This window comes from Bombina bombina, chromosome 6 (assembly GCF_027579735.1).
Source record: "Bombina bombina isolate aBomBom1 chromosome 6, aBomBom1.pri, whole genome shotgun sequence".
Classification (NCBI taxonomy): Eukaryota; Metazoa; Chordata; class Amphibia; order Anura; family Bombinatoridae; genus Bombina; species Bombina bombina.
The window spans coordinates 78192977-78220797 of record NC_069504.1 but is presented as its reverse complement, the minus strand read 5'-3'; positions in this window follow the sequence as shown (position 1 = coordinate 78220797).

Below are 27821 nucleotides of genomic sequence, written 5' to 3'. Positions count from 1 at the left end.
AACAGTTTAGTAGCTAAACATAGGCTAAGACTAGTCACTAGGATACTAGCAAAGTGAGACTCACAACTATGTGTAGTGGGGCTGACTCACACTATAGACATCGCCCCCTGCTGTACATTTATATATTGCCAGAGCTTAACATAAAAAAGTGAAACACTCAAGACAACACTTCACAGCACAGACCCACACACTAGCCAGTAAAAATGCATTCAAACTTCAACACATTTATGATAGAAGCAACCTATACATGAAAAAGCCATAATAAAGGGCAAGAACAATTAGCAATGTGTCTTAAAATACTAGAGAACATTTTAAGGGTAACAAATATGGTTAGGTAACCAAGCACTCAGCCTAAGAACTATTACTGATTGATCCGCATTGATTCTGCACGTAGGAGAAACATCTAGAGGGTTTAGTCACAAAATCTACACGTTCTCAGATATTGGTCTTCATAAATGCAGATTCCTCGGTTTCAACTATAGTAAAGTTATTTAATAAGTCCAAGAACTAAACTTAATTAGAAGCGTATTTGATAGGCAAGATGTTGTTGTGAGCTTAATCGCTTGGCAACTACTGCTACAAGAAAATTGTCACCCAACTCCGGTTTTTATGCCTGCATCAGAGAGCCAAAAGCCTTCACGTTGCAGGGTCATCATGTGAAAAGCAACGTCTATAGTCAAAACCTTTGCGTAGTACTTCTCAAGGCCCCAGTCCATCAAAATCTCTAAGGTGATGTAATGACAGGAGACTGATAGCGATCCACACACATTAGCAGGGCCATACTCACGGAAGCTGGTCACTCTCCCACCTGCATTCGACCCAGTGGCAGCATTCAAGAAACCCCTCCAGGGGCAAATATCGGTATAGCTCACCATCTTACATCCACTGGTGAGGAGCTCTCTGGTCCCACAAGCATTTTTCACAGGGGTCAATAAGTTGCGGTCTAGCAGGACCAGTACTCCACAAGCTTCACCAAGATATTTCCATCCTGTAGTTGCTCCATCACAGGGAGAACAGATACAATGTGAAAGTCCCCAGCATTCAGCTGTACATCTCCAGGCTTTGCACCAACATCTACCTCTCCCTCCTCATCAACCAGAATAGGCTTCTCTGTTATGCGTCCGACTTCAATCCCGGACAATAGACCATCAAATCTATTGAGGATCCGTTGTTCATATTCTATATGGGTTTGTATTGTGGCACAGATGTCCTCCCCCATAATCAGAAAAAAATGGTGCCTGTTGTTTCTCTAAAAACAGTAATACAATGATTTTAATCGTTTTGTTCTTCCAGCCAGGTGTTTTACATGAACCCCTGAGGTTCCCAATGATAGCTAAATATCGAAGTGTTGTTCCACAGCGGAAAAACTAGATAAAATTAAAATAAAATCAGGAGCCTCCTTGATGCACGTCTTGTTGCTTTGGCTGCTGGCTCCGCCCCCCCTTGTACAGCTTTTTGCTAAGAAAATAAGTAAACTTCTTGAAAACCTAATTTTGTTAAATGAAATTCTATTATTAACTTGCCTAAAACAGCTGGAGCCCTGTACACAAATCCAACACAGACTGGACAACCTGATGACCACAGATGTCAGACGATAAAAGGGAAAAGCACTTTTTTATATATTACATTCCATTTGCAAAGCCCTTCTATAAGTCTAGGCATGCAATACATGCTTGACAACTGTTTCTCTTTATGGGCCTAATATCATTAACTATACTCACTATTTTCTTCATTTTACTGATATAATGTATATATTGTATTTACTATATACAACCAAAAACATTTTTATATAAAATACATATCAAAAACTTTCCAATTTACTTCTATTTACAAAATGTGCACAGTCCCTTTATATTTAGACTTTTTGAGTCACCAGCGCCTTCTGAGCATGTGCAAGAATCCACAGAATATACGTATATACATTTGTGATTGGCTGATGGCTGTCACATGATACAGGAGGAGTGGAAATAGACATAACTGAACATTTTCAGAAAAAAATCTACTCATTTGACATATAGGGGCCCGGATGGAGCTTGAGGGCCCGTATTTCTGGCGAGCCTGCAGGCTCGCCAGAAACAGCAGTTATGAAGCAGCGGTCTAAAGAACGCTGCTCCATAACCTGTCTGCCTGCTCTGAGCAGGCGGACAGACATTGCCGAAAATCAACCCGATCGAGTATGATTGGGTTGATTGACAACCCCCTGCTGGGTGAATCTGCAGGGGGCGAATCAGGTACGCCAGACCTTTGATAAATATCCCCCTTAGTGCTATCGCATTGTATTTTTATCATGCATTTGCTGATTATGCAAATCTACTGTATTTACTGGTTCTTTAACCATGTGTAGTACAAACACTATGCATGAAACTTTCATTAATTATGTCTCTTTTTTATGTAATTTACTACTGGAAAAATATATTTTCCCCCCACAGAGGCTGCAGTGCATCTGAGTGATTCAGAAACATAATTCAGCTAAATGCTGATTGGTTGTATCAGCGCAGGCACTCATTTTTATCTGTTCCTAACTGGGCTCAGCAAAGTACTCAGGAGGTATTTCAAGGGTTATGGCACAGACTGCAACACAATGCAATGCACATAAATAAAGGGAGAACAATCTTTCTTGTTCTCCCTTTATTTATGTGCTTATTTATCTCTTATTTATACACAAAAATATAATAAATATACCATAATAATACAATTTAAAGGGATATAAAACCCAAAATATTTCTTTCATTCTTCAGATAGAGCATGCGATTTTAATAACTTTCTAATTTACTTCTATTAACATTTTTTTCTTTGTTCTTTTTGTATTGTTTGTGGAAAAGCAGAGACGTATGCTTAGAACCCTGGCCCATTTCTGGAGCACTATATGGCAGCAGTTTTGCAAGAGCACTAGAGGGCAGCACTATTCCTGTCATGTAGGGCTCCAGATGCATACCCAGGTATCTCTTCAACACAGAATATCATGGGAACAAAGCAAATTTGATAACAGTAAATTAGAAAACTTGTTTTAAAATGTTATGCTCTGTCTGAATGACAAAAACATATTTAATTCTCCTATATAATAGACCAATTAACCCTGACACATGCTGTGTTAAAGGGACAGTCTACTCCAGAATTTGTATTGTTTCAAAACATATATAATCCCTTTATTATCTATTCCCCAGTTTTGCATAACCAAAACAGTTATATTAATATACTTTTTACTTCTCTGATTACCTTGTATCTAAGCCTCTGCACACTGCCTCCTTATCTTAGTTCTTTTGAAAGACTTGCATTTTAGCCAATCAGTGCTCACTCATAAATAACTCCACGGAGGTGAGCACAATGTTGTCTATATGGCACACATGAACTAGCGCTGTCTAGCTCTGAAAAACTCTCAAAATGCAGCCTTCAAGGGCTTAGAAAGAGGCAGCCTTCAGGGGCTTAGAAATTAGCATATGAGCCTTCCTATGTTTAGCTTTCAACATAGAATACATTTGATAATAAAAGTAAATTGGAAAGTTGTTTAAAACTGCATGCCCTATCTGAATAAGGAAAGTTTATTTTTGACTAGACTGTCTCTTTAATTGATACAGTGCTACTATTAAGAACCAGTAGTGTTGGTTTAAACTGATGAACTCATAGTCAGTAAGCTTTATAATGCATGCCTGATTTATCCAGACCTGTCCTGTTTAACTACATTTTCTGGTTTCACAGTGAATTGTGTTTTTTCTTCTCATTCTGTTGTATCAATTCTACTGCTCCCGGTGATATTAATCATAAGGTAAGTATGTTGTATGTCAACAGGCGACCTGACAATTAACCACAAACAGACAAGGAGGAAACACCTTGCAGGGATTTCTATTGCACAGGGTGTAGACTGTGAGCCCACACCTATAATCCGTATATTTCAGCAATAAAAATGCTGCAGCTGCTTATCATTATACGGCCAACCCATAATGACTATGAATACTGCAGTTGTAAAGTGGTTACAGCACCTCCTAATGGACATTTGAACCCATTAGGTACATAACACATTATTAAAGGAATAGGAAAGACAAAATTAAACCTTTATGATTCAGATAGGGCATGCAATTTTAAACAACTTACCAATGTTCTTTTAACATAATTTTTTTCCCACTTTGTATTCTTAGTTGAAAGATAAACCTGGCTCATATGCTAATTTCTAGGCCCTTGAAGGCCACCTCTTATCTGAATGCATTTGACATTAACATTGTGCTCACGCTCGTGGAGTTACTTGTGAGAGGGCACTGATTGACTAAAATGCAAGTCTGTCAAAATAACTTAAATAAGGGGCAGTCTTCAGAGGCTTAGATACAAGAAAATCACAGAGGTAAAAAGTATATTAATATAACCGTGTTGGCTATGGAAAACTTGGGAATGGGTAATAAAGGGATTATCTATTCTGCAGTAGATTGTCCCTTTAAGCACATTTATAATGCCAGGAACAAACGTCATTCATAGGCACTTTCCTTGTATTGTCAAACTTAAAATAAATGCAGTATTGCCCCCCTCTCAGTGCAAAGTTATTAATGTCAGATAAATCAATATATTCAAATGTTTGACATTTTAATCTAAAAAAAAATCTTATAAAGCACCAACTTCTTTTGCAGAATTGTAAATAGGTTACATTTTTAGCATTTGAGGAAGTATAGGGGGTGCTAATAGTATATAGGGAACTTACAAATAAAAGGGAAATACTTTGATATTGGAATATAAAGACTGAGACAAGCTAACTATCCCCTTAGATGAAAACCTTTTCTATTCTAACCCAACACTGGACTGCGCTATTTCAACTGCGCTAAAGCCAATGTGCGTTAGGAATACTTCACATTCCTATGCTCTTCACTTGAAGAAAATTTTCTTTTTTTAAATATAAATTTCTATTTATAAATGAATATTTTTTTGTAAAATATATATCTATTCCTATATATCAGTGGTTTTCAAAGTGTGAGGCAGGTCTCTCCAAGGGGGAGCTAGAGCATATAAGGGGGGGCCGCGTTAGCAGTGACACCACTATCTCTTATGGAAATTACAAGCAGCAGCAGACTTTGGCAAAACAAAGAACGGTTTTTAAGAACCGACAATGACACTTCCCAAGAAACTTCCTAAGAAACTTACGTTTAACCCAGGAGTAGCAAAGTGTAAATTGTAATGTAAGTGATCTTTTTAAAGTAGAATCAGCTCTTGAGAGCTGTGTGTGAACCCTGGATTAGATGTCAATTCCTCAAACTAAAACTAAATATTACAATTTTTATTAAAGCAAAACATTTTTTTTTAATAAAGTAACATCTATTATGGGGGCTGCTGTACATACAGATATATATAGAAATATATATTTAAAAATAAAAAGAACAAGAAATTCTATAAAAACAAACAAACAAACATTAAACCATTAAAAAGGAATAAAAATGATCTTCCAGGTCTTCAAAGGCTTTTGATCATTCAGATTCTGCCCTGAGCACCCCATCCTGAAACTGCTGTAAGAATCATAAGGGTGAGGTAGAAATTACTAAGCTAGATCAAATTCCAGTTGTAACAAAAAAACAGAATTTATGCTTACCTGATAAATTACTTTCTCCAACGGTGTGTCCGGTCCACGGCCTCATCCATAACTTGTGGGAATATTCTCTTCCCCAACAGGAAATGGCAAAGAGCACAGCAAAAGCTGTCCATATAGTCCCTCCCAGGCTCCGCCCCCCCAGTCATTCGACCGACGGATAGGAGAAAAAAAGGAGAAACTATAAGGTGCCGCGGTGACTGTAGTGTATAAAGAAAGACATTTTTCAAACCTGATTAAAAAAACCAGGGCGGGCCGTGGACCGGACACAACGTTGGAGAAAGTAATTTATCAGGTAAGCATAAATTCTGTTTTCTCCAACATTGGTGTGTCCGGTCCACGGCGTTATCCATAACTTGTGGGAACCAATACCAAAGCTTTAGGACACGGATGAAGGGAGGGAACCAATCAGGTTACCTAAACAGAAGGCAACACGGCTTGCAAAACCTTTCTCCCAAAAACAGCCTCCGAAGAAGCAAAAGTATCAAATTTGTAGAATTTGGCAAAAGTGTGCAGAGAAGACCAGGTCATTGCCTTACATATCTGATCAACAGAAGCCTCGTTCTTGAAGGCCCATGTGGAAGCCACAGCCCTAGTGGAGTGAGCTGTGATTCGTTCAGGAGGCTGCCGTCCGGCAGTCTCATAAGCCAATCGGATAATGCTTTTCAGCCAGAAAGAAAGAGAGGTAGCAGTAGCTTTTTGTCCTCTCCTCTTACCAGAGTAAACGACAAAAAAAGATGAAGTTTGTCTAAAATCCTTTGTTGCTTCTAAATAGAACTTCAAAGCACGGACTACATCTAAATTGTGTAACAAACGTTCCTTCTTTGAAACTGGTTTCGGACACAGAGAAGGAACAACTATTTCCTGGTTAATATTCTTGTTGGAAACAACTTTTGGAAGAAAACCAGGCTTGGTACGCAAAACAACCTTATCTGAATGGAACACCAGATAGGGTGGGTCACACTGCAAAGCAGATAATTCAGAAACTCTTCTAGCAGAAGAAAAAGCAACCAAAAACAGAACTTTCCAAGATAATAACTTGATATCTATGGAATGTAAGGGTTCAAACAGAACCCCTTGAAGAACCGAAAGAACTAAATTTAAACTCCAGGGAGGAGTCAAAGGTCTGTAAACAGGCTTGATCCTGACCAAAGCCTGTACAAAAGCTTGAACATCTGGCACAGCTGCCAGTCGTTTGTGTGACAAGACAGATAGAGCAGAAATCTGTCCCTTTAGAGAACTCGCTGACAATCCCTTATCCAAACCTTCTTGGAGAAAGGAGAGGATCCTGGGAATTTTAATCTTACTCCATGAGAATCCCTTGGATTCACACCAACAGATATATCTTTTCCATATTTTATGGTAAATCTTCCTAGTCACTGGTTTTCTGGCTTGGACCAAAGTATCTATCACTGAATACGAAAACCCGCGCTTGGATAAAATCAAGCGTTCAATTTCCAAGCAGTCAGCTGGAGAGAAATTAGATTTGGATGTTCGAATGGACCTTGCACTAGAAGATCCTGTCTCAAAGGTAGCTTCCATGGTGGAGCCGACGACATATTCACCAGGTCTGCATACCAAGTTCTGCGTGGCCACGCAGGAGCTATCAGAATCACCGACACCTTCTCCTGTTTGATCCTGGCTACCAGCCTGGGAAGGAGAGGGAACGGTGGAAACGCATAAGCTAGGTTGAAGGACCAAAGCGCCACTAATGCATCCACTAGAGTCGCCTTGGGATCCCTGGATCTGGACCCGTAGCAAGGAAACTTGAAGTTCTGACGAGACGCCAACAGATCCATGTCTGGAATGCCCCATAGTTGAGCTAACTGGGCAAAGACCTCCGGGTGAAGTTCCCACTCCCCCGGATGGAAAGTCTGACGACTCAGATAATCCGCCTCCCAGTTGTCTACACCTGGGATGTGGATCGCAGATAGATGGCAGGAGTGATCCTCCGCCCATTTGATGATTTTGGACACCTCTCTCATCACCAGGGAACTCCTTGTTCCCCCCTGATGGTTGATGTAAGCAACAGTCGTCATGTTGTCTGACTGGAATCTTATGAATCTGGCCTTCGCTAGTTGAGGCCAAGCCCGGAGAGCATTGAATATCGCTCTCAGTTCCGGAATGTTTATCGGGAGAAGAGACTCTTCCCGAGACCATAGACCCTGAGCTTTCAGGGAATCCCAGACCGCGCCCCAGCCTAATAGACTGGCGTCGGTCGTGACGATGACCCACTCTGGTCTGCGGAAGCTCATTCCCTGGTACAGGTGATCCTGGGTCAGCCACCAAAGGAGTGAGTCTCTGGTCATCTGGTCTACTTGAATCCTTGGAGACAAGTCTGTATAGTCCCCATTCCACTGCTTGAGCATGCACAGTTGTAATGGTCTTAGATGAATTCGAGCAAAAGGAACTATGTCCATTGCTGCAACCATCAACCCTACTACTTCCATGCACTGAGCTATGGAAGGCTGCAGAATAGAGTGAAGAACTTGACAAGTGTTTAGAAGCTTTGACTTTCTGACATCTGTCAGGAAAATTTTCATTTCTAAAGAATCTATTATTGTTCCCAAGAAGGGAACTCTTGTCAACGGAGACAGGGAACTCTTTTCTACGTTCACCTTCCACTCGTGAGATCTGAGAAAGGCTAGAACAATGTCTGTATGAGCCTTTGCTTTGGAAAGGGACGACGCTTGGATTAGGATGTCGTCCAGGTAAGGTGCTACTGCAATACCCCTTGGTCTTAGAACCGCTAGAAGGGACCCGAGCACCTTTGTGAAAATCCTTGGAGCACTGGCTAGCCCGAATGGAAGAGCCACGAACTGGTAATGCTTGTCCAGAAAGGCGAACCTTAGGAACTGAAAATGATCTTTGTGGATAGGAATATGCAGATACGCATCCTTTAAATCCACGGTAGTCATAAATTGACCCTCCTGGATTGTAGGTAAAATTGTTCAAATTGTTTCCATTTTGAACGATGGAACTCTGAAAAATTTGTTTAGAATCTTTAAATCCAGAATTGGTCTGAAAGTTCCCTCTTTTTTGGGAACTACAAACAGATTTGAGTAAAACCCCTGACCTTGTTCCACATTTGGAACTGGGTGTATCACTCCCATCTTTAACAGGTCTTCTACACAATGTAAGAATGCCTGTCTCTTTATTTGGTTTGAAGATAAGTGAGACATGTGGAACCTTCCCCTTGGGGGTAGTTCCTTGAATTCTAGAAGATAACCCTGAGAGACTATTTCTAGTGCCCAGGGATCCTGAACATCTCTTACCCAAGCCTGAGCAAAGAGAGAGAGTCTGCCCCCTACTAGATCCGGTCCCGGATCGGGGGCTACCCCTTCATGCTGTCTTGGTAGCAGCAGCAGGCTTCTTGGCCTGTTTACCCTTGTTCCAGCCTTGCATCGGTTTCTTCGCCTGTTTACCCTTGTTCCAGCCTTGCATCGGTTTCCAAGCTGGTTTAGTCTGGGAAGCGTTACCCTCTTGTCTAGAGGCTGCAGAGTTGGAAGCCGGTCCGTTCCTGAAATTGCGAAAGGAACGAAAATTAGACTTATTCTTAGCCTTGAAAGGCCTATCTTGTGGGAGGGCATGGCCCTTACCCCCAGTGATGTCTGAAATAATTTCTTTCAATTCTGGCCCAAAAAGGGTCTTACCTTTGAAAGGGATATTAAGTAATTTTGTCTTGGAAGATACATCCGCCGACCAAGACTTTAGCCAGAGCGCTCTGCGCGCCACAATTGCAAACCCTGAATTTTTCGCCGCTAATCTTGCTAACTGCAAAGCGGCATCTAAAATAAAGGAAATAGCTAACTTAAGTGTCCATAACTTCCTCATACGGAGTTTCCCTACTGAGCGATTTTTCTAGTTCTTCGAACCAGAACCACGCTGCTGTAGTGACAGGAATAATACACGAAATAGGTAGAAGGAGGTAACCTTGCTGTACAAAAATCTTTTTAAGCAAACCCTCCAATTTTTTATCCATAGGATCTTTGAAAGCACAATTGTCCTCAATAGGAATTCATCTCTTTCTGTTTCAGAGTAAATAGTACATACCAGCACTATTTTAAAATAACAAACTCTTGATAGAAGAATAAAAAACTACAACTAAACACCACATACTCTTTACCATCTCCGTGGAGATGCTACTTGTTCAGAGCGGCAAAGAGAATGACTGGGGGGCGGAGCCTGGGAGGGACTATATGGACAGCTTTTGCTGTGCTCTTTGCCATTTCCTGTTGGGGAAGAGAATATTCCCACAAGTTATGGATGACGCCGTGGACCGGACACACCAATGTTGGAGAAATAACTTCATAAACTTTAATTAAGATATTTATTGTTACATTTGCTATCATAAAATGATCCCTAGTGAAGTATTTGATACAGACGCAAGATGTCACCAAGGTATATTAGGCGATGAAATATCACAAGAGCTGAATGAAATACCAGCTTCTTGTTTATACCCAGTTCCCTTTTTTCATTCAAGATGATTTGGCTGTTTATTTATTTTTGTGCTGCCCTAGGCACTGGTAAATCTGCTGCTTTCCAAACCCTCCCCATCCCAACAATTTTAGCTTATATGTACCTCAGGTATTTCTTTAGCCCAGGGACATAAAGGGGTCATGTACCATCACAAGAAAACTATAGGTAATTGATTCTTAAAGGACCAGTAAATACAGAAAATTTGCATAAACACATACATGATAAAAAGACAATGCAATAGCACTTAGCCTGAGCTTCAAATGAGTAGTAGATTTTTTTCTGACAAATTTTAAAGTTATGCCTGTTTCCACTCTCCCTGTATCATGTGACAGCAATGCTGCTCTATCTGAATCATAAAACTTCAATTTTGGCTTGAGTGTCCCTTTAATGAAATGAATAAGTTAAACATTTGGACAGCAGAGGGGTAGGAAGGCATAGTGTATCAGAGGTAGAATTTGCTGCCCCCGGTATCCTGGTGTCTTAGGCACAGGCCTTGGACAAAATATGCTTTTGAACCAACAATGAAAATAAGAATCCAGGGAAGCAATTGATTTTAAAACTAGGACCCATTGCCATAAAATTAGAACTAAAAACTGAGTTAATATTATTGTAATTTTTTTTCCTGTAGGTCAATAATCTGACTGTCAAAAACAAAAATAACAAAATCCAGCAGTCCCCAGGCTGTTTTTGGCTCACATTCAATTCTATGGGATCTAAAAAAATGATTCTGTCTGCACAGCTCACTCAGGGCCAGATTACAAATGGAATGAAAATGAACACTCCCGCTTGAGCATTAATTGTGCTAGAAGTAAGATTTTTGCACTCGTAGGGTTGTGCTCGTATTATGAATTTAAAGTAAACTGTTTATATGAATATAATCCACCAAAGAAATACCTTGCACCCGGATTGGTTGATTGTGTTGAAGATTCAGCACCGGCCGGCATACTATACAGGGAGTGCAGAGGTTGTTTGGTATATCTATATGAATATATATATATTTATAGATATATACAGATTTATATAGAAATATCTTTTTATAAATACATAGAACATATTCTGCTATGTGCAGAACATTGGAATGTGAAATATTTACAGTGCAAACATAGTTAAAACCTTTATTAAATATGAATATTGCATAAATATGATTTTACATGTTTTTATCTTCTTAACGGCAAAGGGCTCCAATGCACTTCTATATATGTTTGCATATGTATTTATGTGTTTATATGTGTATATAAGTCTGTAAATACATATATAAATACATAAATACTTATGTACATATCTACAGTTGTGCTCATAAGTTTACATACCCTGGCAGAATTTATGATTTCTTGGCCATTTTTCAGAGAATATAAATAACACAAAAACTTTTCTTTCACTCATGGTTAGTGTTTGGCTGAAGCCATTTATTATCATTCAACTGTGTTTACTCTTTTTAAATCATAATGACAACAGAAACTACCCAAATGACCCTGATCAAAAGTTTACATACCCTGGTGATTTTGGCCTGATAACATGCACACAAGTTGACACAAAGGGGTTTGAATGGCTATTAAAGGTAACCATCCTCACCTGTGATCTGTTTGTTTGTAATTAGTGTGTGTGTATAAAAGGTCAATGAGTTTCTGGACTCCTGACAGACCCTTGCATCTTTCATCCAGTGCTGCACTAACAATTCTGGATTCTGAGTCATGGGGAAAGCAAAATAATTGTCAAAGGATCTGTGGGAAAAGGTAGTTGAACTGTATAAAACAGGAAAGGTATAGTAAAAGATATCCAAGGAATTGAGAATGTAAATCAGCAGTGTTCAAACTCTAATCAAGAAGTGGAAAATGAGGGGTGCACTCTCACAAACTCAATTCAATAGCCAGGGTGCTGAATAGTGGTTCAGATATAATCAGTAGAAAACAGCACTCTCTGGACTTGACAAAAGGTGCAAAAATGCCTTTTATTAAGTACTTACTTAATAAAAGGCATTTTTGCACCTTTTATCAAGTCCAGAGAGTGCTGTTTTTTACTGACTATCTATCTATCTATCTATCTATCTATCTATATTAAGATCCATCTTTTGACATGTATATGTATGTATCTCTATGCCCTTTGCCTATCTTTTTTTTTTCTAACACCTGAGACCTCATATGTTTGAGCTTTTATAACTTTTGTCTGCAATATTATTATTGAATATTTTTTATTAGATGGTGTTATTATGAGTGTAACTTTACTTTTAAATGTATTTTTGATGTGTTTTGTTCAACTTTTATGTTTTGGGAAACAGTTAACCAGAGCTCTGAAATTGCGGTAATCAATCTAGCGTCAATTGCGATTGCGCTCACATGATCACGTTTACTTTCAACTCGTAATATGAGCGGTAAAGCCTGATGAGCACACACCCTCGAGATAAACTCCTTATCGCTTCTACGGGGAAATACGTGAACGCGCTTTCGATATTCTAACTTTGGCTTTTTGTACTTGTTGGGTTACCGCAAGAGCGAACACAGTTTACTTTCAACTCATAATACAAGCGCAACCCAACGAGCGCAAAAATCTTACTTCTATCGCATTAATGCTCAAGAAGGAGATTTAATTTGCGCCCTACTCGTAATCTGTCCCTGTGTGTGTATTCAAACTGCTTCCAGCTTGTCGTATGCGGTTTTTAATGGGCTCAAACTTTCACCAGCCTCTCCTAGGTGTTAAAGCTAAAACAACTAGTATTTCAAAGTTTGAAGCACATTTAAAACCTGTAATACACACATGTATTAATTAAAAATCATATAAATAATGAATTCAATAGGAATAATGTTGACTAATATTTTAAGTATATTATGCACCTACATTTATAAATATTCCAGCATCAGTATTAAGACTGTTTATTATATTTATTTTATATATATTATTAGCTTTTTAGGATTGAGCTCCCTCTTTTATACTCATTGTTGGACCAATTAATCTAATCCACATTTATGCCAAGTTTAAATTGCTGGTGTTAATAATTTTTGGCTGATGAATAAAGATGACACCCTCTAATAGTTGACAAAGCTGTCAAAGAAAGGCTGCAAAAGTTTATTTATGGCTCCCATTGAAGTGGGAACCAAAAAACAAAAATTTGCTCATAGTTTACACTGTGGGCTCATTTCCATTGAGCCGTAATTAGGTTTGCGTGCACTCGCAAACCGTTAAATAAGCTGTCAGAAGCAATATCTTTCAGCCAATAGGATGAGAGCTACTGAAATCCTAATGGTTAATTTGAACAGCCAATAGGATTTCAGTAGCTCTCAGCCTATTGGCTGATTTTAATTTGAAGAATCAAACCAGCCAATAGGAATGCAAGGTACACCATTTTTAAATGGGTATCTTGCATTCAACTTCAGTGTACGGCGATGATCGTATGAAGAGGACGCTCCACGCAGGATGTCATCGCCGTCCAAGATAGCTCTGCTCCGTGCCACCGGGATGAAGATAGAAGACGTCCCCGAGATGGATGAAGTTGTCGCTGCCTGGATGAAGACTTCTCGCCGCCTGGATGAGGATGGATGACCGGACATCAGGAACCGTGAGTAGATTCTCTAAGGTTAGTGTTAGGTTTATTTTTTATTTTGTGTTTTTTTTTTTTTAGATGAGGACTTTCTTATTTTAATGGGCACAAAAGAACTGAATGCCCTTTTAAGGACAATGCCCATACAAATGCCCTTTTAAGGGCAATGGGTAGTTTTAGGGTAGTACCCTACAAAAGGCCCTTTTAAGGGCTATTGGTAGTTTAGTCTTAGATTAGGGGATATTTTTATTTTGGGGGGCTTTTTATTTTTATAGGGGTATTAGATTAGGTTTAATTTTTTTATTTTGGATTTTTCGGTTTATTTTTTTTCTGTAATTGTAGACTTTTTTATTTCTTTGTAGATTGAAGTATTGTAATTTCATTTTAGGTTTAATTTTAAAATGAATGTTAGGTTTTTTTTTTTTTGTTTTTTTAAAAAAAACAATATTAACATGTTTAGAAGTTGACAAAAAGTGATCAATAACTGTAAGCAATTTCTACACAAAGCGTCTCTGATTAGCAAGTGTTAGCAACAAGTGACCAGTTCTTTCATTGAGTTCTCAACTTAAACTGTATAGTCCTGAATTCCATAAGTCCTTTGTTCTTTTTCCTCTTACAGGAGTTCTTTGCGGGTCACTATACATATATTTCAATCATTCCCCCTAAAGGGTTCAAATGTTACAATTCTATCATAAGGGTTTAATAACCATATTTAACTGTTTATTCATAACAATGTTAAGCAAACGGAATATTCTATAAGATTTAGTGTATCTAGATTGTAACTTTCGATGTGGTGTGTTAGGTTTAAAGTGTTAAATCTAAATAGAGGAGTGGGTGTCCGTCCCACCCTTCTGGTTTGTAATAGCCTTTATTTCAATATTTGGATGTGGTCCATTTTCTTTGGGATCTTAGTCCCAATAGTATGTGTGTAAGCTACTTTTCCTTTCTATCTCTAGCCTGGCACTACATCGTGAATTCTAAACCTATGAGGTTATAATCTGGTGGCCTCCGGGTTCTGACATTCCTTCCATCTCATTAGCATATATTCATGTATGTCTAATGTGTTTGCCTGCATGTGGTGATATCTTTCTAGGTGCAGTAAAGTTTCCACTTGTCTCATCCATTCCAGGTTTTTTATTTTAATTGTAATTTAGGATTTATTATTTAAATTGTAATTTAGGATTTAATATTTTACTTGTATTTTAGGATTATTTTAATTTATGTAATGGGGTTAATTTAACGGGTGTTAGGTTAGGGGGCTTAGTTATTAGTTATTTGAGTTGTGGGGACATGGCGGATTACAGGTTAATAGTTTTAATAGCTATATTGCGTTGTGGGGGCATGGCAGATTAGGGGTTAATAGTTTTAATAGCTAGATTGCATTGTGGGGGCATGGCGGATTAGGGGTTAATAGTTTTAATAGCTAGATTGCGTTGTGGGAGCATGGCGGTTTAGGGGTAATGACTTTAATAGATACTTTGAAATATGGGGGTTGGCAGATTAGGGGTTAATACATTTATTAGTTATTGCGGTGGAGGGGTTGCTGTTGAGAGGTAGATATTGCGCATGCGTTAGGTTTTGATTTTAACAGTGAGCGACGGGGAACATATATGCGGACCCATAAATGCGATCGAGTGTAGTGTAAGGTCGGGTTACCATAGTAGTCTATTAATGTTTTAGAAATCTGGCATCAGGTGGAAGAGTAAACACACAAAGCGGAAACTTTTTCAATGGAAACTTTGTACTAAAATGAAGCCGTAAATTACTTTTAGCTGTCGGCCGCTTCGGTAGCTTACGGCTCCATTTTCAATGCTCAATGGAAACGAGCTCTGAATCGGGCCCATTAACAATTTTTAGCTTGTCATATACTATTGTTAATGGACTTTTTGGCTTCTTTTACTAGGTGTAAAGAGTCAAAATTCCCTTTACAATTAGTATTACCAATTGTGACACAATTTTTCAATATGCTAAGCATGCATATATTTAATAAAGCACACATATATTTATTAAAATCAAAATATAATGAATATTTAAGTATTATGTTGACGCTGATATTTTACATATTAAATGTACCAATCAATATGACAATAAAATATTTAATACCCTGACATATTAAATATCGAAATAATACAAAACTTAGATACATAAATATTATTTAAAACCAAGAAAGAAGGAATAATCCTGAATTTCAGAAGTCTTATAAATACCTGCATGACTGACAAGTGACACATGGTACCACTACTTTAAAGGGACATGGAATTATTACAGAATATCACATGAACATCTGTGCAAAAATTTAATATATTTTACCTCACAATTTCCACAGTAATCACATGCTATTGTACAATAACTTTAAAGGGACAGTCTTCACCAGAATTGTTGTTGTTTAAAAAGATAGATAATCCCTTTATTACCTATTCCCCAGTTTTGCATAACCAACACAGTTATATTAATATACTTTTTACCTCTGTGATTACCTTGTATCTAAGCCTCTGCAGACTGCCCCCTTATTTCAGTACTTTTGACAGACATGCAGTTTAGCCAATCAGTGCAGACTCCTAAATAACTCCACGGAGTGAGCACAATGTTATCTATATGACACACATGAACTAACACTGTCTAACAGTGAAAAACTTTAAGTTAAGAGGCGGTTTTCAACCGTTTAGAAATCAGTTTAATTGCTTTTTCAAAAATACCACCAAGGGAACAAAGCAAATTTGATGATAAAAGTAAATTGGAAAGTTATTTAAAATTGCATATCTGAATCATAAAAGTTTAATTTTGACTAGACTGTCCCTTTAAACATCCAATCAAGGGGGCGTGGCCTGTCCGAGCTGAGTAATGGAAGCATAGTTGCAGAGCTCCGCTCAGCACATTGAATAAATTAGATTTATAAGGTCCTAACTAATAGCAAATCTATGCTAAGGTTAAAGGAGATACCCTTTACACTTTAATGTAGCCGTAGCAAGCTAACTAGAAGAAACGGAGTAGCGGAGTAGGGGATTCAAAGCCGGGAAGTGTCGCAGCTGCTGAGAGGCAACGGAGGAGCTACCCGAAGTCGGATGGTCGACGGATCATACTGCCGCCGGAACGAGATAGAACACACACAGTGCTGCAGCTGGGGCAAGGACATTACCGCTGAGACACAGTAATCGTTGAAGTTAGGAGAAGCCCTGCCACACCGCCACTGTACTCGAGCTGAAACGATTCCAAGATGGTGCCGACGGCATGAGAAGCTGGAGAGCTGGACTTCTCGCATGACAGATCTCAGAAGAACAGAGAGGCGAGACTTGAGGTTGGGGGGGGGGGCAGGAAGCCCTTACACTTACACAAGCCACAATATTATGCAGCTGGTATACTTATAAGCCCTGCTGAAGTGGGGAAGACATAATATATAAGTTCTGGACATAGATAAAAGAGGGGACAGACGTTCCTAATACAGTGAACTGCCTAGTTTGAAAAGTGACAGGGAGCTGTTAAATTAAAATTGGAAACAGCAAGCGCTCACCTGGGAAAACTATTCCCTGGTTCTATATGCCAATACCACAGCAGACAATACAAAGAGGGAATTTTGGAAACATCCCATATCAGCAGAGTAAATATTGACCCACCCTAAGGGGCTCAGTCAAAAACCCCAGTCAAAGACTGTGACACGCAGTGATATTTGAGATATTGTTCCATTACCCTAGGGAATCACTATAGATACTGCAGCACAGTGCACTAAACTAACCCTCTCAATAATATCTGTCAGAAGGTTTATAAAGGGAGATTAAAAGAGGAATCAGCTAGCGCCCATCTGAGAAAACTACTCCCTGATTCTGTATGCCAATACTACAGCAGACAGTGCAAAGAGGGAGTTTTTGAAGCAATCCCCCACCAGCAGAGTAACTATTTACCCACCCTTAGTTGCCCAGCTAAAAAACCTAGCAAAAGACTTTGACACGCAGTGTTATTTGAAATATTGCTCCACTATCTTAGGGGTTCACTACAGATACTGCAGCACAGTGTACTATAATAACTATCTTGATAATGTCTGCCAGAAGGTTAATAAAGGGAGATAAGATGCCTAAATCGAATTCTGTTAACATTTTCTTTAAAATGGCGCCAAATCCCAGAATGAATATAACAGATGAACCAGAAGGGAGGGACCAAGAGGCGTCAGACATAGAGAGTGCCGATATAAATGAAGAATCCACCCCAGTGACTAAAGCAGACCTGAAAGGCCTGGTCTCCAAACAAGATATAACAGCAAATTTTGAAAAACTTTGGAATAAAATAGACAACATGCATACGGCAATGACTAATAGCCTTTCTGAAATCAAAACAGACATTGCAGAGCTCGGGGGCCGGATAGACTCATTATAGGAGCATACAGACACCCTTGTCGAGGACATTACTAACGTAACTCAATCAGTGGCCTCCCATCATCAAGAGCTAGCTGAGATCCACGAGAAACTCGAGGACTTGGAAAATAGGAGTAGGAGAAATAACATTAGACTGAAAGGAGTACCAGAAAACATCCTTAATAAAGATCTCCTCTCTTATATAGCGCAGCTATTCCATCAGGTGACGGTGGGGACCGAGGACTTCAACATGGGAATCGAAAGAGTGCATAGAGCCCTCAAGCCCAAGCCTAAAGACGGCATGCCTCCCAGGGATGTAATTATTAAGATGGCGTTATATCAAGACAAAGATAAAATCCTACAAGCTGCACGGAAAAATCCCACCCTTAAGTTTCAAGGGAGCGTGATACAATTTTATCAAGACCTTAGTGTCAGAACTCTGCAACGTAGAGGCTCCCTGAGACCGCTAACGCAACTATTAAGGAAACACCAGATTCTATATAAGTGGGGCTTCCCCTTTGCCCTCTACAGCAATAAGGACTCCAAAACAATAACTCTTAAAGAACCTTTAGATATCCCAGAAGTATGTCAAATACTGGAATTGGAAGCGCCTAAACTTTCATCCTCTACCATCTCAACACAACCACCGAAGCCAGTTGATCAGATCTCAAAACCGCAATGGTCCCAATCGGCCGGGAAAAAGCAGAAGACATAAATCTCCCTCTTGTAACTTAATAAGGGACTTGCTAGACTCTCATTGCTGTTCATAAAACAGACGTCAGTAACTTCTAGATTGGACTTACTATCTCCCAACAAAACAAGAATCTAACCATCACCAGGGTTTGGAAGATTCAGAGAGACCAGAAAAATTAATCGACCACCTATTGAAGATACAACTTTTTTCTGCAACAGATCCATAGGGAAACATGGACTAAGAACTTGCTCATAAAATTAAACCCTTTTGCAGGACTTTTTCACTTATCAACTTCTAGCTCAGTGTTGCTGAAGCGACACCCCCAGTTTAATAATACTCATTTTTATAGTACTTTGTGCTATTCATATTCATTTTCTTTCTTGTTTTTTTCTTTTTCTTCTTTTCCCTCCCCCTTTTGAAAGAGAGAATGTTAGAGATCCAAACTATTGGATCAAATGTTTTTCCATGATGTATGGTTGTTACCTATTTTATTATATGTTTAAGGATGCAGAGTTTGGGAATCCATTGCTAGTAGTGCTCTTCGAGAGTGCAAACGAGAAACCCACACTAAGTTGGGACGGAATCATGACGGGTGGTATGCTCAAAGAGGTCTTTCCGAGACAAGGTAAGCTAGTAAGTTATAACCAATTTAAAAATGGTAGGTGAATTGAATATTATCACACATAACGTAAGGGGCTTGAACACAGACGTCAAAAGGAGAATGGCCTTTAAACAATATGCAGCACTTAAAGCCAATATATTGTTTCTACAAGAAATACATTTTGTTACCCCTCAACTCCCTTACTATTGGTCTAAAAAATTCCCCATTCATTACCACGCGACAGCTAAGACAAAAAAAGAGGTTTCTCGATTCTCATCCAATCCTCAGTTAACTATGTACATGAATCCACTATAGCGGATGTGGAAGGTAGATATTTAATTTTAAAGGGTCGGCTGGACAACATAGATACCATCCTATGTAATGTCTACGCGCCCAACGAAAAAAACAACATTTTTTTTTGCAAATATATCGCAGCTCATCACACAATGGTCCCAAACCAGAACAATCCTAGCGGGTGACTTTAACATTCCCATGACACCATTAGGTAACCAGACGACTGTTGTAGCGTCAAATAAGCAGCTGAGCCGCAACAGTATAGTTAGGAACATTCAAACCTCACTCAACTCGCACTCACTGATCGACTCATGGATCACATTAAACGATAAAACCACTGAAACCACATTCTATTCGGCAGCTCACAGCACGTATTCTCGACTTGATTACATATACATTAGTCAAATTTTACAACCAACCCTACACTCTTCCAACATATGCCCATGTGTGTGGTCGGACCACTCAGTAGTGATGCTTAGTATGAATGGACTAATCGACCCCAACAAGACCAGATCATGGACCTATGACCCTATACTGCACAAAAACCCACATATACACTCCTCCACTCTACAACACCTAACTGAATTTTGGAACATAAATACAGACTCCACTGATAACCCTACACATGTATGGGCAGCCCATAAATCTGTAATTAGGGGTATGCTCATAAAAGAAAAAACTTTACATAATAGGAAAATAAGAAGGGAATTGTTGCAGACACATGAAGAAATAGCGCTATTAGAAAGGCAACACAGGTTGACAGGAAGCCCCTCCACATTAAACAAACTGCAAGGCAAAAGAGATTCAGTAGCCAAGATCTTAAACTCACAGGCCAATAGAGCCATATTAAAATTGAAATCTCAATATTTCATATATGCTAACAAACCAGATAAATTTTTAGCCCACAAGCTCAGAGAGAAATTTGGAGCAGCTAATATATCACTTATTGAAAAACGAGACGGCACAGTCACATCCCATCCTCAAGAAATAGTGGATACCTTTGGGGAATTTTATGCAGAACTCTACGATGGCCACAAAGTTACACATAGCCCAAAGGTAGAGGAACTTACACGCAGCTTTTTAGAAACAACCCCATTAGAAAAATAAACAGAGGAGGATAAAAAAACATTAAACGACCCCATCACGACATTAGAAGTAGTCCTTGCGATTAGAGCCTTCAAACCAGGTAAGGCTGCAGGCCCAGGCGGTTTCCCTGGGGAATACTACAAGCTTTTCAGAAACGACCTTGTCCCCCATTTAACTAAATTTTGTAATTACATTATGAAAGGGCACCCGATCCCCCCAGAGTTTCTACAAGCAAAAATCATAGTAATACCTAAACCAGGCAAAGACCCAAAAAAATGCCCTGGCTACCGTCCCATATCCCTGATTAATCATGATTTGAAATTTTTTACTAAGATTCTAGCCAACAGATTGACACAAACCTACCTAAACTGATACACAGGGATCAGGTGGGTTTTATTAGAGGTAGGGAAGCCCCGGACAACGTTAGACGCCTTATAAACACGATCCATCACCTTTGTGAAACGCGGACGCCTTCTCTGCTCCTCTCACTGGACGCGAAGAAGGCGTTCGACAGAGTTGACTGGGGATACATGATGAAGACCCTAGCACAAATGAACTTTGCGAGCCCCTTTGTAGACGCGATAAAAGCTATATATACTGGCACTTCGGCTCAAGTATCCTCTAACGGTTATAGATCTCAGTCATTCCCAATTTTAAATGGTACCCGACAGGGATGCCCACTGTCCCCCTTGCTGTTTGCGTTGTGCATCGAACCCCTAGCGGCTAAAATAAGGGCTAACCCTGGTATATCGGGAGTCAACGTGGGAAACATAGAATATAAATTAAACCTCTTCGCAGACGACATACTTCTCACATTAACTAGACCTATGATATCGTTGCCCAATTTATATGAAGTGCTCGGTGATTTCTCATTAATCTCGGGCTACCGAATCAATACAGATAAATGTGAGATGCTACTGATAGAGATACCCCCTCATACAAAGAAACTAATAGAGATAAACTTTGAATTAAGAGAATCTAAACAAATGAAATACTTAGGGGTAAATCTGACAGCCCAGACACAACATCTATACAAAGCCAATTATTTACTAATATATAAATCCATAAGGAAAGATCTTCAAATTTGGAGAAATCATAATTTCTCCTGGTTAGGGAGGATATCAGCAGTGAAGATGACTATCTTACCCAGACTGCTTTATCTTTTTAGAGCTTTGCCCATACACATTGTATATCCCGATATTGAGAAAATTCAAAAGGAAATCTTAGCATTTATACGTGGTAAGAAACAAGCCAGAATAGCGGGGAAAACCATGACTAAACATAAGAGCTTAGGGGGGCTAGGAGTGCCTAATCTAGTCGATTACTATAAAGCAGCCAGACTAGCCCAAGACACGTTAATACTCAGAGTCAAAGAGGAAGCACTGTGGATACAATTAGAGTCAGACTTGGGAAACTGGAGCGGAGTAGATGCCATACTATGGGAACATACACGCACCACATGAGAGACGAAACAGCATCAGCCTATAACAAGCGAAACCACACTACACATATGGTCAGAACTAGCACATAAAAAAGGGATGTGCCCCATGAGATCATTACAGCGACCCATTAGATATCTAATACACAAGGAATCACAAAGAGAAATCAAAAAATGGGAAAATAAGGGACTATATCGGGTAGCAGACCTCTTGATACAGAACAAAATGATGTCTTACACCCAACTAAAAGAAAAGGTGTCCCCAGTCACGGTACACTCGTACCTTTACCTTCAATTGTCATCGTCTTTACACACATTTCTGCAGACAACACAATCCAGTGGTAAATCTGTCCTAGAAACCATATGTGGGTCACCAGACAAAAACATTCCATTTCCAGACTATACCTAGAAATCCAAACGCCAAAGACTAAGACCAAAACAGCGCTCATGCTTAAGTGGGAATCAGACTTAGAAACATCCTTAGAGCCTGACGAATGGCATGAGACCTTTGCAAAAGCTACTAGGGGTTTATTGAGTGCAGACCTCAGGGAAAACACTTTGAAGACAGCATTTAGATGGTAGCTAACACCTCTTAGAACTTCACATATGTCACAAACTAATTCAGGACTATGTTATAGGGTTATGCGAGGAACTGGGTACATTCCGACACATGATCTGGGATTGTACAAAGGTCCAGGTTATATGGAAGTCACTCTCATCCCTAATTAGCTATCTATTAGAGGAACAGGTACAGATTAGCATGACACAAGCATTACTTCATGAAAAAATTCCAAAGTACAATAGGCCAATAAACACCTTCATCAGAATACTATGCACAGTAGTGAGAACATGCATAGCAAAGTACTGGAAAGTAGGCGTACCGACATGGCAAGAAATTAAGTGCAAGATTCAGCATATATGTAATATGTATGACCAAGCAGCATGGTCAATGGGCACTAAAGACACGAATGATGAAATATGGTTTTATTGGATTTATAGAAATGGTTTTAACTATTCAACCATACAGTCATGGAACCAATCTCAGGCATCCAATCCTTAAATAAATCCTTGAATAAAACTTGTTATAATTTTTGCTAGTCTTAATGTTACGTATTTCATGCATCCATTGACATGTTATGTTGTTATAAAGATGTACTAATTGATTGGCTGTATTGTTGTATGTACATTTGCTTCCCTTTTTTTCTTTTCTTTCCTTTTTCTCTCAATAAAAACGATTTAAACATAAACATCCAATCAAGATGCTTAAACTTGGACTTGCAAGGGAGCATGCATGTGACATTCGCGGACCAGATGCATGTTAAAATTTCCTAATTTTTAAGAAAGTCTGCTATGAAATCTTAAAAGATCATAGTGAAATCTCACAAGATTATGTTAAAAATGCACAGTAAAGCAAAGTGTAAACTCAGCACCTGTGACTGTAAATGGCTGTTTGTTTTTTTCCGATAAAAAGCAGTTACTCTGGTGAGTTGATCTTAGTTTTAAATAAAGAAAAATCCAGGTATATAATATAAAAATTATTAATTTTCACATATTCTTCAAGGATACATAGTAATGTATTATGTGTAATACGACACTGTTATAAATAGCAACTGGGGCATAACATTTGGGACAAGGCTGCAACTACAGGGGTCTAAGAGCTCTCCATTACAAAATGGCCGCCATGGTGTTGCTGTAAAGAAAAACCTGCCCCCATATTTGTGCAAAAAGGCTGTGCATATACCCTGGCACAGGCTAGACAAGGGTGAAGGATGACTCACATTCATAGAGAAGCAGCTCCTCGTTCGCCTAAGTGGCTGCCAGCTCAGCTTCTGCTGATTGCAAACAGAAAGAGTGCTGTTGAAATGGGGGGAGGGGCAGCTGCCCAGTGAGGTCAAGTTATGCCACAGATTTGGGGTGCACTTGTGCCAATATGGAGGGATTGCTTAAAGAACTTGGATGGGTTTACAAACAAATCTGATGCAAAGGGCTCTTCAACTGGGTGAAGATGATAAAAGCTCACTGTGCTACTCATCAGTATCATTATCCTGGGAAATCTCATCATAAATATTTACTATATTACTTATATTAAACTCCAGAACCCTAATAGATATAAAGTGGCTTTCAGAATTAGAAGTAGAGACTAATGTAGAAAAGCATTTATTTAAGTATTATTAATCCAGATTAAATGCTAAATGTTGTTAAAAGGAAATTAAACTTATTATTTTATTTTGTGATTCAGACAGAGCATAAAACCTTAACCAACTTCTCAAATTACTCACATTATCAAAAGTGCTTAATTTTCTTGGTATCCTTTGTTAAAGGAGCAGCAGGGCACTACTGGGAACTAGGTGAACATATTGGGACAAATATGTCAACCAATCAGCAGCTTGCTCCCAGTACTGCATTGCTGACCTCGGCCTACCATGGTATGCTTTTCAACAAGTAAATTAGAAAATAGAAGATAATTGGAAAGTTACTTAAAATGGCATGCTCTATCTGAATCATGAAATGAAAGACTGGGCATACATGTCCATTAAAAAAAAGAAGAAGAAAGAGAATGAGGGAAACACCATCATGCAACACTTGTTATCAATAACAAAATGTATGCTTACCTGATAAATTATTTTCTTTCCTGGCATGGAGAGTCCACAACTTCATTCATTACTGTTGGGAATTCAACACCTGGCCACCAGGAGGAGGCAAAGACACCCCAGCCAAATCATTAAGTATCCCTCTCACTTCCCATACTCCCCAGTCGTTCTTTGCTTCTGTAACTAGGAGGTGGCTCTGAAGATACCAGGGAAAGGATTGGCCCACACTAATGTCATGGTACATGTGCTGCACTTCAGGCTGCTAACAACAAACACATTTAGAGCAGCCTTACCGTTAAGTCCATCATCATCATCTTTATAAACGGGTCAAACTACGATGGAGATTTAAGCTTACTTAAACTTACACAAAAAAAAAATCCCTAAGATTCTTAATATCTGTTTATTAAAACCAAGAATCATCAAGGGTCAATTTTAACCACTTGATGGAAAAGTAAATGTCCAACTAGTTCTGTCTCTTGACTTACCATTCCATCTGTCCATTCTTGACTTACTATTCCATCCAGGCTGACCAGTAATGTTTACATTAAAATGTTTAGAGAGCAACAGAATGCCAGATTTACTGGTAAACGTAGATCCAATGAGTAACCCAACTGCTCCAGACCAAAGTAAGGCCACATGAATGATTACAAGAAAATCATACTGGCAAGTAGCAGAGTTAGCAAATTACAGAAAATGAATAGAATGTTGCAGGTTAAAGATATTTATGTTGAATTCTTCCAATATTCATATTAATGTGGGCTGATGATATCCTTAATAAATAAGAAGTATATAGATTGCCACCCTATCTTAGAGTAAAGACAGCCCTATCAGTTTAATCTACAAATAGTCTGCTAAAATATGTAGCTGACTTAGATTTGTAGCTATCCGAAATGCAATATTTCCTGCATAAGTCAATACTATTTCTGGACGAGGAAAGAACAAAAATTCCCAGGGGTTTGAGAATATGGAAACAATGCTATTTTACCAGGATGAAGTATTGTTAGCAGATTGGATGACTGCTCTAACAGAGTGTTTCTTTAAATTAATCAATCTTTTAATAAATCATAGGGAATCCTTATTGAAGGAAGTAGGTATTAAAATTGAGGGAGTACAAAATGCCCTAAAGAAGTTTGAGGGTACCAGTGAAAATCAGAAACGCAGTACAGAAATTCAAGAAAGAACAGATAACTATCAAAATAAAATTATTCGAACCAAAAATAAGAAATTAGCAAGAGACAACAAGGACAACAAGGATTATCAGGCAGGCAATGTTTTACATCAGAAAAATAGACACAACACAGTAGATATTGGAACTTCTGAGGAGACATGAATTAGAAGATAAGGATAACATTAACGATAAGGGTAATGTTGATATGAAGTGGACCAAAGTGGATTATAGAAAACCCAAAGAGAAAAGTTAAAATAAAGTAAAACTAGTCCTATACTATAAAAGGCCAAGTGTGTTTGTCCGAAGCTGTCATGCGCAGTAGAGACAGCACGAGGACAAACACACCTGGCCTTGGATTCCCTACCTGATCTGCCGACTTCCGCAAGAAGAAGTGGGCGTGGCCGAGTGTGAAGGGGGCGTGGCCTAGTGGGAAGACCCGTGAATGGGGCGTGGTCTAGTGTGCAGGCCCGTGAAGGGGGCGGGGCCGGGGGCAGGGCCGTGAAAGGCCTTGGAGAGAGCTCAAACAGCTCAAAAGAGGGGAGAGGGGGGAGAGAGAGATCAAAAGGGGAGAGAGAGAGAGAGAGGGGAGAGAGAAAGAGGGGGGATGTGGAGAGAGAGAGAGAGAGGAGAGAAATAGGGGAGAGAGAGGGGGGAGAAAGAGAGGGGGGGAGATAGAGAGAGAGAGAGGGGGGGAGAGAGAGAGAGAGGGGGGGAGAGAGAGAGAGAGGGGGGAGATGGAGAGAGATGGAGAGGGGAGAGAGAGAAAGAGAGAGGGGAGATAGAGAGAGAGGGGAGATAGAGAGGGAGAGAGAGCGCAAAAGAGGGGGGGAAGAGAGAGCGCAAAAGAGAGGGGGGAGAGAGAGAGCTCAAAAGAGAGGGGGAGAGAGAGCGCAAAAGAGAGGGGGGAGAGAGAGAAAGCAAAAGAGAGTGGGAGGGAGAGAACGCAAGGGGTGGGACCACTGTACTGCAAAAAATGGCCCGTGTGAACGGGCTTTAGGACTAGTAACGTAAAATGACCCACATCAATACAGAGATTCCACTAATACTAGAAATTATTTTTTTAATAATAGACCATGTAGATTTTTTAAAATGGAAATAAGTCATATGAAAGCCCCTGTAGATGGGAACAGCATAATAATCAATGTTTCTAAAGGAGAGATTCCAGTGACAATCACTGGAATAGGGATTGGGGTAATAATCATAATTCAGACTATGGGGCATATTTATCAAAGTGCAAGTGGACATGATACAATGTAGTGCATCATGAACGCTGTCGGCATTTATCATTGCACAAGCAATTCACCAGAAGTGCTTGTGCAATACCCCCCCCTGCAGATTTGTGGCCAATCGGCCGCTAGCAGGGGATGTCAATCAACCCAATCATATTCGATCGGGTTGATTTCTGTCTGCCGCCTCAGAACAGGCGGGCAAGTTATGGAGCAGCGGTCTTTAGCTTGATAATTCGGTCCCTATATGATAGAGGGCATAAGACCACAGGCAGGCAAAAGAGGGGAGAGAGGGGGGAGAGAGAGAGGGGGAGAGAGAGAGACAGAGGGGGGAGATAGAGAGAGAGGAGAGACAGAGAGGGGAGAGAGAGAGGGGAGATGTGGGAAGAGAGAGAGAGAGGGGAGAGAAAGAGGGGAGAGGGAGAGAGGGGAGGGGGGGGAGAGAGAGAGAGGGGAGAGAGAGAGAGGGGAGGAGAGAGAAAGGGGAGAGAGAGTCAGAGGGGGGAGATAGAGAGAGGGGAGAGAGAGAAAGGGGGGAGAGAGAGGAGAGAGAGAGAGAGGGGGGGGAGAGAGAGGGGAGAGAGAGAGAGAGGAGAGAGAGAGAGAGGGGAGAGAGAGAGAGAGAGAGAGGAGAGAGAGAGGAGAGAGAGAGGGGAGAGAGAGAGGGGGGGGAGAGAGAGAGGGGAGAGAGAAAGGGGAGAGAGAGAGAGAGAGAGAGAGAGAGAGAGAGAGAGAGAGAGAGAGAGAGAGAGGGGAGAGAGAGGAGAAAGAGAGGGTGGGAGATAGAGAGAGAGGAGAGAGAGAGAGAG